Genomic DNA, 12,986 nt, shown 5'->3' on the forward strand with positions numbered 1-12,986 from the left:
CCCACTCACTGGTGTCTCAAAGAAATGCAGAGACTCTATAAATGGATTTTAATACAAAAAAAAAAAACAAAAAAACGCTGGTCTCTCAGTGAAAGGTGGTCTTGACATCAGAGTATAGGGCCACTGCCTCTAGCGTTTTCTGGAGGCACATGGCCAGAAAGATTTAAGCTGGGCTGAGCTTCAGCTCACGTTTTGTAAATCGGAGCTCCCACAGTCGATGGCCTCACCCAGAGTTGGACCAGGGTTGCTGTTCAGATGAGGCCTGTGTCCCAGGCGTCGGGTCCAGGGGTGGACAGTTGCAGTGGTGGGGGGACAGGGCTGCTGAGGGTTGTACACGCATGGCCTTGGAGACATTACAGATGAGCACGCCTCCCATTTGGTGTGTTCATTGGGGTCCGCCTACCATTTTTAAATATGTCTTACATTAGGTTCTGTGGGTGACCACAAGAACCCCAAGGGCCTGCCCCTGAGGGGCTTCCAGAGGTTGAGGGGGGACCCCCGGGGGTGGGTGGAAGGCACCTTTCCCAGGTGCCGCGATACCAATCTCCAGAGGGAGCTCTGAACGCAGAAGCTATTGAGGGAAGCTCCAGGGCAGGCCAGGCTCCCGGCCGGTGACGGCTCAGGAGTCGGCCTGGCACGTGGACGACGGGACAGGCCAAGCTAGAGCCAGCGCTTGGTCCTAGGAGTGAAGACCAAAAAGATGGGCAGGTTGAAATCAGGGGCGCCTTACCAAGGTGCCTGGACGGCTTGGGGAGAAGCCAGAGACGCGAACGGTGATGCGCCGTGGTTGGCCGGCAGGGCAGAGCTGGGGAGGGCGTCCTCGCCTGCGGCCCCCGCACGCCGCCCCTGTGCGAGGCACTCCAAGCGAGGTTCGTAGGTAAAACCCTGAAACCATAACATTAGGGATCACATTCCCATTTCACAGCTGAAGAAACAGGCTCTGAAGGGCACTTTTCCCAAGAGCTCACAGTTACCAAGTGGGAAAGGCAGGATTCAAATCCAGGTCTGATTGAAAAGCCCAACCAGCCCTCCTGCCTCAAGCTGGGGCAACACGGAGAAGCTAAGAATGTGGAAGGCCGGAGCCAGGCTGACCTCAGCTGTCCCCCTCGACCTCTGCCCGGATAGCCCCTCAGATTAGGTGGGACCCTCTCCGCAGCCACACAGTAGCCACCAGCCCTTTCCGTGAAGGAGGAGGAAGGCTCTGGAGCTGCGAAGTCCAGAGCTTTGTCCTCTGAGACACGAGCAGCCTTCACAGCGGATGTGGGACACACTTCTGGGCCCTGGGAGAACATGGGCTTTTTGGAAAACATGCTTCTGCCACAGGTGAGCTAAGGGGCTTCTGTAAGTAAGAAGATCACGTGAGGTGAGACACGCCAGTGTTGGTGGCCGCCAACAACGGACCCATCAGTTTCTCATCGACCATGTAAGGGTTTTCCACTGTGTTCTAATGACCACAAACTCCCTTCGCCTCATGACTCTGCACGTTCCCTGGCTGCCAGCCCCCCATCAGTGTGTGACTAGGAAATGCACGCTTGTTTTTCTCCATTACGAGGCCAAATACACGTCCGGCCGGCTGTCAGCTGGCAGGAAGTGCCACAGCTCAGTGGGGTCCAGAGAACGGCTTAGGGATTATGAGCTGCTTGAGACTTCACATCTCAGCCCCCAAATGTCACTTGCAGGACACACGCCTCGTCAGACGGGCACAGAGACCCTTTCGTGGTCATTAACTGCTACTCTTGACCAGAGCTCAGGAGGACAGGAACAGTACCCACCACTGTGTCCACAAGCACTCAGCACCGTGCGGGGTGCACAGAACCCACCAAATAAGTGTTGGTCAAATCTAATGAGCCATCATCACAAAACCACCACCCCACCAGGCAAATGAGCAGTCCGTTCTCTGCTCAGGTGTTGGTGCAGCTCTGTGGTTCCACAGCCCGAGCCCCACCAGCCAAGGGACCCTGCTCATTCTGACGTCTCTTGGCCTCCTTGGTCCCTTAACCCATCCACACCTCCACAAATCGTTTCCTCAATGAACTCACTTTGCCCCCCATTGCAAGTGCCACCCCCCACCCCAGCACACCCAGCTGGCAGGCGAGAACACGGTGTTTCCTCAAGCAGGAGCAATGGGAAAACAAGCATTCTAGATTTCCAAATCATTCTGGAAAGTCGAAATTGTCCCACAAAACCATCAAGAATGAGTGAACAGTCGAGAAGATCACAGGCCTTTAAAAAAAAAAAAAAAAAAGGCAGTTTGGCCACAATGACTCTGACCCTAAAAACAGCCCTCCTCAAGGTGCTGATGGTGTCCAGGCCCCTCCCCGCCACATGGACATTCCTTGGGAGCCCTCAAGTTCTTGGTCGTTCCCCTCTGAGGGGCTTTGAACAATCCTAAAAGTTGACACCCCCCCCCCAAAAAAAATCCAGTGGGTCCAATGGGGAGGCTGATGGCATCTTCTGGCAGAACCACTCACTGTAAACCATTTTCTTAAAAACCCTGTGTTCCAGGCCCCACCCACCAGCTCAGCCCTGTCCTACTGGGGTGCAGTGGGGGGGAGGTGGGGAGCACTGCGTCGGTCCTCCCAAAGGTACCCCCCGGGCATGATGGGACATGGATGCTGTTTGGGCCACGAGGGATTCCAGCCACAACAGGACATCCTAAGTTTTTAGAGTAAAACTCCAGGAGACCCAAGGGGCCAGGCAACTGTGTGAAGGTATAAAGAGAACAGAAAGAGCTGCTGGGGAGAAGCCTGTGGCCCCGAGCCCTCGGACAGATGGGATGACGAGCAGGGGGGTACGTGGTTGGCGATGAAGCAGAGCCCCCACGCCGCTCTCAGGGCTGAGGGGGCGCCTCAGCCGGCTCACTCTGGAGGAGAGACACTGAGCACAGCCCCGTGGGGGGGCCTGAGCGGCAGGGCCCAGCCAAGGCCAGTGCGTGAGCCCACTGCTGTCAGCCAGGGGGTCCCCCACCGGGACCAGACGCTCTTCTGCCTCCGCGCACTCAGATACATGCACACAGACACACACACAGCCACGCTCACAGATGTGCTCACACGCGCGTGCACACACACACACACAGAGCATTTGTCATTTCTCACGACTCAGAAACCATCCACTGGCACAGGGTCACGTGAGGCAGGTGAGGGGTGGGGGAGCCCACGGGGCAGGGGCACCGAGTCCGCGCTCCCGTCTGCCCGCCCCGTCACAGCGCGGTTACGCCAGCTGGTGGCCCAGCTGGGCCTGAGTGAGAATTGCACCTTTCCAGGCGGACCGTGGCATTTCACTCACATACTCACCGCCCCACCCCCACCATGACTCGAACCCCTGAGGGGCCCCACTCCGTTCCTGTCCCCGCTGCCAGCTGCAGCTCAGGGACCCGAGAGCCCGGCCAGGAGGCAGCTCCCACCCTTGTGGCCTTGAGCCCAAATGCCCCCCGAGTGCTGACTGCAGGATCTTGGGGGGACCATGAGGCCCCTGGGGTGTCAGTGCTTCCCCCACGGCCCCCGCCATGAAGTGGGAGTTCCATGACTCCGGCTGAACTCACCTGGACCGCTGTCCCTGCCAGGTGGCTTCTCTCCCCCTCGGCTCCTCCCTTCCAGAGGTTTCCCACGTGCAGGACCGGGAATCCTCGAGCATGGGCTGGCTGCCTGGCCTGCTAGCCTGGGTCTGGCACTGAGCCTGGGCACCACCCCCCGCTCTGGGGAAGGGCGTGGTGACAAACGGCCTAGAGTGGGGACCCCCTGCCCCGCAGCCACATCTGCACAGAGCCTGACACCAGTGTCTCCACAGCCAGATGAACGTGCTCGCGCTGCTAGCCCTCAGCCCCACGTCTACACCGGGGCCCAGGTGCAAAGGCTGCTGGGCCCCTCACAGCTCATCGAGGAACCCGGGCCATCGTGCAGGGAGTGGGGCCCCAGCTGGTGAACGGCGCTGCAGCCCGTGCTCATCACGACACCCCCAGGCGGGAAGGGGGGCTGCTTTCTCAGCCTTCCCTGCCGTCCCGTTCTTGCCGTCCCGCTGCCCCGCAGACCACCCCAGGACACGCTGAATGTCGCCAGAGCATTCCAGTGCAGCCCAGCCCCGCAACAACACACAGTTTCTCACGTTCTGGAGGCTGGAGGCCCAAGATGGAGGGGCTGGCAGGGCTGGCTTCCTCCAGGGTCTCTCCTGCTGCCTCTTCCTCCTTTTCTCTGTGCCCGCGCATCCCCCCCGTCTCTTCGTGGGTGTGAATTTCCTCTTCTAAGGACAACAGACGGGATGAGATCGCTCCCAGATGGGCCTCGTTGACCCTTCCCTACCTCTTTAAAGGCCCAGTCTCCAAACAGCATCACCTTCTGACCTCTGGGGGTCAGGGCTTCCACATAAGACTTTAGGGGGCACACGGTTCGGCCCATAACGCTCAGAGTGGACATGACATGCCACCAAGCCCAGACCATTCACACGTCCACCCAGCTTCTACACACACATCAGAATAAAATCCAGCAGGCTCTTCTGGTTGGGATGCTTCCTGGCCTCTCCCCAGCCCTGCTGCTAGCTCCCAGGTGGGTCTCCTGAGGCCCTAGATTGTTCTGTGTTCTTTCTACCGCAGCCCACGTCCAGCCCCTAATCTGCTCTCAGAAAGGGTTTGCTTTCCGGGCAGCGCATATACTAAAAAGAAGGGAGGGAGAGGGAAGGAAGGAAGGAAGGAGGGAGTTGCTTTCCTCTTCCCTACCAGGACACTCCTTTGCTTCCCAATCTTTGCAATGCAGTCACTTTCCTCACTGGCTCATCTCCCAGTTGCCTTTGTCAGAAGCTGTCCAGGTTGTTCCACCCCCTGCCGTCAACCCGTAGCCTGCATTTCCTCCTTCCTGGCTAGCTGCACCTCTCCTTCACATTGGGGATCTCCTGCCCCATCGGAACCTCAGAGCTACCCTCGTCCTTGGCTGCCACCTGTCCTGTCCCAGCAAAGGGCCTCCTGCTTCCAGACCTGTCACACCGTCCCCCCCTCCCTCTCCAGGCTTCCTCGGCATCTTAGCACACACCCCCGCCTCACAGCCACTGAACACAGACAACCTCTCCAAGCACACTGAACATCGTACAGCGTCGATTCCGCCGAAACCTCTGGCCATCCTGAGTTTGGGAAGTCCCTTTAATTCCCAATCACATTTTGTGGGTAGGGATTTTCTGGAGCTGTCTGGTCACTGAGGCCTCTGAGGTCTCCCTTTTGAGAGAGCTCGTTTGCTCTGCAGGATTCCCAGAGCTCACATGCCACAGCGCTTTGGTCTCCCCAAGTGATGTAAAAGGTGTGCCGACCTAACCATCCTGAAAGAGACAGCACAAGCTTTTTTATTTTTGCAGAATAATTAAAATGACTCTCAGGAAGTCTCTCCCCCAGTTCTAAATCAAAGCATGAGTCCCAGCTGCTGAGAACTGAATAGGAATCAGACATGAACGGAGGGGCGGAGAAGGAGGAGAACTAGGTATTTATTATCTAGACTTTCCACAAACTGAAACAGTTCTCTCGATTCCAATTAAGACAAGATCTGGGCTTTCGTTGTTGCCACAAGAAGTTTCCAGAGCCCAGTTACTATTAAGGACATATTTTCTGCTGGAAAACTAAAGATCCGATGAGTGCTTGTCGAAGTACAGTGTCCTGATAGGACCAGATGCATTGAAATCACCTGGCATGCCTTTTAAAAATGAAAAAGCCTGGAAATTCTAGAATCTCTGAGCGTGAGATCCAGGAATCTGTATCAGCAACAAGTTCCCCAGTGGTGTTTCTACATTCAGAAGTTTGACAGTCATAGCTATTAGTGTGGGGGGTCGTGCCGAGTAATAGATGGAAGGCAAGGCTGATCCTGGCAGGGCTTCTCAGCCTTCAATCCTCATGTGAACTTGTTAAAAAGCAGGTGTGGAGTCGTTAGACCCAGGAGGGCACCCGAGATTCTAGGGAGCCAGTGTTGCTGGGCCACAAGTCACATTTTTAGTACTTTTAGTAGCAAGCGTGTTTCCCTTCCACTATCTCTATGTGTTTGTGTGTGTGTGTGCACGTACACATATTACAGTAGTTAACAGCATAGCACTTTCACGTGATTTCACTTCCCTAGTGAAGTATAATGAGGCTATTGTTTTAATAATGATTCTAAACCTTATTTAAACAAACCGCTGTCCTCTCAAGCAGTCACTGGGGTCACAGCACACAAGAGTGCTTCAAAGAAAGGCTCTGATGTCAGAGCTGCAAGTTGTCATAACAGGTGCTCTCCGCCCCTCACTAGCGAGTGAGCTGGGGCCAGCAAGAAAACCTTCCCGAGCTTCAAACCTTAGCTGTAAAGCAGGCTTGACTCCACCTTTCTCTCTCAGGAGGTGGTGAGGGGCACACCAGATAATGAATGCAGTGTGTGCAGGTGGCCCCTGACACCCAGCTGCTCTCACGCATCACCTGGTAGCAGCAGGTGCCAGGAGAAAGCACGTGGGGGATGCCTCTTCTGGGTCCGGCAGTGAGGCCAATTCTTAAGTGGGATAAGAAATCGGTCTCCTTATGTTCCACAAATGAGTGAAACCATATGATAATTGTGTCTGTCTGCTTGACTTATTTCACTTAGCATTATCTCCTCCAGTCCCGTCCATGTTGCTGCAAATGTTGTGAAATTGTTCTTTTTGATGGCTGAGTAATATTCCATTGTATATAATGGACCACATCTTCACTCATTTATGGAACATAAGAAATAGGAAGATCAGTAGGAGAAGAAAGGGAAGAATGAAGGGGGTGGTAAACAGAAGGGGGAATGAACCACGAGAGACTACAGACTCTGGGAAACAATGAGGGCTTCAGAGGGGAGGGGGGTGGGGAATGGGATAGGCTGGTGATGGGTATTAAGGAGGGCACGTATTGCATGGAGCACTGGGTGTTATATGCAATTAACGAATCATGGAACTTTACATCAAAAACTAGGGATGTACTGTATGGTGACTAACATAACATAATAAAAAATACTTATTAAAAAAAAAAGAAATCGGTCTCCTTAAGACACCCCTTCACCTCCATTTTGACCTGAAACACTATCATTGACTGAACCATCACCTATTCCAGTCACTTCGGACACCAAATGATTTCTGGCATTTTCAAGAAATGACATAGCTTCAGCTGCTATGATATGATATAGCTGCCATCACGAAAACACCACAGATTGGACTGCTTAAACAACAAGTGTCTCTTTCTCCATTCTGGAGGCTGGGAAGTCCAAGATCAAGGACCTACAGATCTGGTGGATGGTGAGGACCCTGTTTTCTGGTTTGCAGAAACCTGTCCTTCCCTTCCCTTTCCTTCCTTTCTCATTGTATCTTCACATGGCAGAGAGCAAAGAGAAGAGCAAGTTCTCTTGCGATTTTTTGGTTTTGTTTTTTTGAAAGAGAGAGTGCACAGGTGAGGGGAAGGTGGCAAGGGGCAAAGGGAGAGGGAGAATCTCAAGGAGGCTCCACGCTCAGAGCTCAGCGCAAAGCCCGACGCAGGGCTTGATCTCACAACCCTGAAATCATGACCTGAGCCGAAATCAAGAGTTGGATGTTTAACTGACAGGGTCGCCCAGGTGCCCCTCTCGTGTTTTTTTTTCTTATAAGGGCACTAATCCCTTCATGGGGACTCCACCCTCATGACCCAATTGCCCTCAAAGGTTCCATCTCCAAATACCATTGCATTGGGGACTAGGATTTCAATATATGAATTCTGGGGGGACACAATAATCCACACCATAGCAAGCCTTAAAGAGAGAAAATGGGTAATTTCAGAAGATTTGCTCCATGATGTTCTGAGTGATGTCAGTGTCATTGGAGCAATTGTGTGACATCTGTCCTGACTTGCTCCCAGACTCCCTCCTGCCTCCATCCTGACTGGCTGCCCTTGCTATGGAGGTGACAGGTCCCCACAGAGAAACCCTTGCACGGAAGACATGTCTTCATCTGTCTCTTCCCCCTTCCCCAAACCAGGACAGGGATAACTGTCTATCACAGCTCTGGATCATGCTTGGCATGTGTTCCAAATAGATATTCCCCCCAAATGGCGGCAAAACTCAATCCACCCATTCTTTTGGCCAGGCACTGTGCTAGGTGCTGGGGCACAGTAGTGAGGAGTAGTTCCTACAGACATGGCAACTATCTGGCTGAAGCTCACAGGCTATAGGGGAAGACAGACAGGCAGATGGCTCCATAACTTTGACGAGTCCTACAGTGGAGGGATTCATGATGCGTTAATGAGCATCTAGTTGAGAGCTTTGACCTGGTCAAGGAAATTAAGGAAGAAGAAGTGATGCTTGATCCAAGATTGGAAAAATGGATAGCAGTAAAATGGGCAAGGTGAGAAGAAGAGATTTTCCAGGGGGAGAGCACATGCAAAGCCCCAACATTTGGAGGGACTGTGGTGTGTGGTTCTGGATGAGACCAGAGAGATAGATACGGTCAATGTATTAGTCAGGGTTCTTCAGAGTAACAGAACCAAGACCAAGGATGGGTGGATGGATGGATAAATAGATGATAGATAGATAGATAGATAGATAGATAGATAGATAGATAGATAGATGATAGATAGATAGATAGATGATAGATGATAGATAGATAGATAGAGATAAGCTTATATGACTAGGGAGGTTGAGAAGTCCCCAGCAGTCAGTAAGCTGGAGACCCACGAGAGCTGATCATGTGTTTCCTGTCCAAATCCAAAAACCTGAGAGTCAGGAGAGCCAAAGGTGTAAACTCAAGTCTGAAAGCCACCAGACTCAAGACCCAACAAGAGTGGATCTTTCCTTTTGAGTCTGAAGGCAGGAAAGACCAGTATCCCGGCTCAGACAATCAGGCAGGAAGATTTCCCTCTTACTCAGACTTTTTGTTTGATTCAGGTCTTCAATTGATTGGATAAGACCCAGAAACATTAGAAAGGGCAACCTGCCTTAGTCTACCAATTCAAACGTGGATCTCATCCAGAAACACCCTCACAGACACACCTAGAATAATGTTTGGCCAAATGTCTGTGCACCTTATGGTCCTGTCAAGTTGACACATCAAATGAACCTTCACAGTCGGACTATGAAGGACCTTGTTGACCACGAGGAATTTGTCTTTTTCCTCTGGACAATAGAACATCTTTAATGCATTGAAATAGGACGATAACATAAGCAGATTTGAGATTTGGAAACTGAATTCAGGCAGGTATCTCAGGGGAAGCTCAGCAAGAAATAAGCACAGGCAAGGGCAGACTGGTCAGGAGGCTTCTGCAGTGACCAGGACATGGGGTGTCAGCTTGGGGAGGGGGTGGTGATGGAGACGGAGAGAAATGATAGACCCCAGAGATATTTAGCACTTGGTAATGGATATGGGAGGAGAGGAAGAAGGAGAGGTCGTGGCCGAACCCAAGTTTCTAGCCTGGACAGCCACAAGGAGGGCCGTGCCCACATTAAGGTAAGAAGCACCCGAGGAGGTCCAGGACTGGGAGGAAGAGAGTGACTTCAGGCTTCCATCTTGTGACAGAAGCCCTTTAGTAGGATGGAGTTTGCACTGAAATGTGGGACTACGTTTCCTCTTGGATCCAGGCGTAGCCAAGTGTGTTGGCTTTCTGTGGCTCAGTAACAAAGTACCACAAACTGAATCACTTGACATACATTTATTCTCTCATCGTTCTGGAGGCTGGAAGTCCAAAATGGAGGTGGTGGCTGGGTCATTGTTTCCAGAGTCTCTGAGAGAAAATCTGTTCCATAGTTCTCTCTCAGTTTCTGATGGTTGCTGGCAATTCTTGGTGTCCCTTGGTTTGTAGATGGATCACTCCAATCTCTGCCCCTGTCTTCACAGAACATTCTCTCCTGTGTCTCAGTGTCTTCACATGGTCACCTTTCCTCCGTGTATGTCTGTATGCCCAACTTTCTAACATCTTGTAAGGGCACCAGTCATGTGATTAGGACCCACCCTAAGTCAGTGTGATCTCATCGTAACCAGATTACATGTACAAAGACTCTATTTCCAAATAAGGTCACATTCACAGGTACTTGTCCTTAGGATCTGAACCTCTCTTTTTGGGGGGCTGGTAGACAACAATCCAAGCCATAATACCAAGTGACTGTTTTGGTTTGTTTGTCTGTTTTGCCAATGGAACATGAGTAGTAGCAATATCATTTCCCAGGCCAAAGCTTTATAAAACTCAGGCGTGGCTTTTACACTCCCCTTTTTTCTCCTGAAGGAGCTCAGGACACGCCACCCCAATATGTGCCACTTTGGCATACTGGCTACTTTGAGCTGAAGGCACCAGAAAAACAGCGAATGCGGTAGGAGGCTTTCTCTGCATTCTCCTGACCTGCCGAAAGTCAGATCCTAGCTCAGTTGTCAGAGATTGTCCTCAGGGGAGTTTCATCAACAGGGAACATTGACTCTCACCGCCAGGAGAGGAGACGGGAAGCCAGCACCGCAGCCAGACCACCACTGTCACACACTGTCCCCCCTCATCCTTCCTACAAACCATTTCCTCTTTCTTGGGTTGTCTTTACCTCCCCTCCCCTTCCCCTATAAGACAGTATATAAGCTCTCAATTCTCACCATCTTGGGGGGGCGGTATTCACTTTTTTTTTTCCTGTGATGCCCCGAGGCATGTAATAGTAAAACGAATGCATTTGTATACTTTTCTCCTATTAATCTGCCTGCTGTCAGTTTATGTCAGAGACCCAGTTATTAAATCTCAGAGGGCGGAGGGAAAGCATTTCATTCCTCCCCCACACGACCCGCTGGGTAAATGCAGGGGACTCTGCAGGGACAGTGGATGGAAGGAACGGGGACCTTTGATTCAACGTGTGGGAGAAATGAGAGGAGCTCAGGAACTCCACACTGGGCTGGGGCATCGGAGAGGAGTAAGCTTTTACCACGCTAAGGCCCTGAAATTCGGGGGTTTGTCTGTCAACAGGGTTGACCTCACTTCTACAGAGATCTTGGCTTACAAAGGCTTGGAGACATTCAGAGGAGATGCCATGTAGACCACGAGGTCCAAAGGCAGGTCGGGCTGGAGACGTATGTTTATAAATGATGCGTGCATAGCTGGGGCTATGTGACTGCGAGGCATGGCCACGGGAGCAAGCCTAGAGGGAGGAGGGAGGCCCCAGGCCCTGGCCTGGTGGGACGATCATGTTTGATACCTGGAGAGACTAGAATGAGTGCAAAGAAGAGAAAGAGTGTGGGAGGGAGGGAGCAACACTCCCGGGGTGCGTAGGCTCACGGGGCACGAAGGAGCAGGAGACCCAGGCCCTGAGAGGCCCTGTGTGACCAGACTTGCAAAGTATCAACTGGATTGAAAGACAGGAAGGTCGCTGAGGAGGAGCACTGTTTTAGAAGGTGCCTGAGGTCAGGCTGGAGGGCTGAGGAGTGAGAAGAAGTCGAGAAGATGGCATCAGCAAGCAGAGAAAATTCTTGACGAGTTGAGTTGTGGGAGGAAGGAGCTAGGGCTGGAGCTGGGAGCGAGAACCAAAACCTTCTAGCCCACACTCAGCCTGGACGCAGAGAAGTGAAAGCACCCGACTGCCCAGTTAGCTGAGGTCGTCAGTCCACGGGCTCCATTAGGGCTTCTGGACTCATTTGGGACCGTCTTCCCAAGCAAACGGTGCGTCGCTCCCCTGCCGTCCCCACTGATCCGGGGCTGAGGCATGGTGCTTGTGACCCAGTCCTAGAGGCCCGCATTGAGAGACTCACCTCGAGCCAAACTTCCAAGTCTTGATCGACCCGCTCCGAACACGGAGCTCCACTGCGCTCCCCGACGGCCGGCCTGCCCACAGCGAGACGTGGTGGCTCGTCCTATCCGTGGCCGTGGTGGTGGTCTCTAGGGAGCCAGCTCCTGACAACAGGATGAAGAAAAAAGTCAAGTTCAGCGTTTTTCGTTTCTGTTTTGTTGTTGCCAAGGAAGACTTGAGGGTGTTTAAAGCCGATGGAAAGAGAGGGGTCAAATAACCAAGAGAGACGTGGTCAGGTTCCTGCGGCGGCAGGAGGAGCTAGAATCAAAATGAGTGGAGAAGGAGGGATTCCTGCTAAGCTGGAGTTGAGGCACCCTCAGTTGTAAAAAGAAGGGGAGAGAGGTGCCAGGGCGAGCTGCTTCACGTGGATGAGGCAGAGAGGTGAAGTTCTCATCTGGCAGCTTCTATTTTCCCTTTCAGTAAGAGCTGAGGCCCAGCTACCCGGGAGAGGGGAGGGCAAACAGGGGGAAAGGGGTTTGGAGAGAGTGAAAGATCCAGGAAGGTGAGCCAGCCTGAGAAAGGACCAGTTCCTTGAGTACAGAGAGCCATTTGAGATTGGTGCTTATGGGTGTCTGGAGAATGTAATGTGCCCTGTTCTGTGACCCCTGAACGGGGACTTCTGGGTGCCTGCGTGTTCCCGCTCACCTGGATATGGAAGTGCTAACAGACATGAAAGTCACTTTATTGCCACATTCCATTTATTGCAAGTCTCCTGCCACCTAAAGCCAACCACTGTGGAAAGCCATCATGGATAAGGATAAAGATATTGATGGTAATATTTACTGCTTATCACGTGCTGGGTACTGTGCTAAGTACCATGTGTGCATACATGCATATATGTGGTACGTGTACCCAGACGTATGTACATAAACATACGGTGATTACACACACTTATATCATTTACATACATATAGGTACCTTTTTCCCATTTAATTATTTCAACAAACCTATGAAGGGATTATTGTCCATTTTATTTTTCTAAAGATTTTATTTATTTATTTGAGAGAGAGAGAGTGATTGAGAGAGTGTGTGAGAACAAGCAGGAGGAACAGAGGGAGAGAGAGAAGCAGGCTCCCCACTGAGCAGGGAGCCTGACGTGGGACTCGATCCTCGGACCCTGGGATCACGCCCTGAGCCAAAAGCAGGTTCTTAATGACTGAGCCACCCAGGCGCCCCTACTGTCCACTTTAAAGACAGGAGGACAGGGGTTCGGGGGGTTCCTCCCCTCGCCCAGGCCCATAACCCCAGGCTCTGCAGATC

At 52.3% G+C, this 12,986-nt stretch overlaps 1 long non-coding RNA gene across 1 annotated transcript; it reads right to left on the minus strand.

Annotated features, from left to right (window-relative positions):
- Nucleotides 1–313: 313 nt before the first annotated feature.
- Nucleotides 314–11,821, minus strand: LOC109489154. Its single transcript, XR_004620504.1, has 3 exons — nucleotides 11,689–11,821; nucleotides 731–885; nucleotides 314–399 (listed from the first exon to the last, which is right to left on the minus strand). It is a non-coding gene; the product is annotated as an uncharacterized LOC109489154 (long non-coding RNA).
- Nucleotides 11,822–12,986: the final 1,165 nt, after the last annotated feature.

This window comes from Ailuropoda melanoleuca, chromosome 14 (assembly GCF_002007445.2).
Source record: "Ailuropoda melanoleuca isolate Jingjing chromosome 14, ASM200744v2, whole genome shotgun sequence".
Classification (NCBI taxonomy): Eukaryota; Metazoa; Chordata; class Mammalia; order Carnivora; family Ursidae; genus Ailuropoda; species Ailuropoda melanoleuca.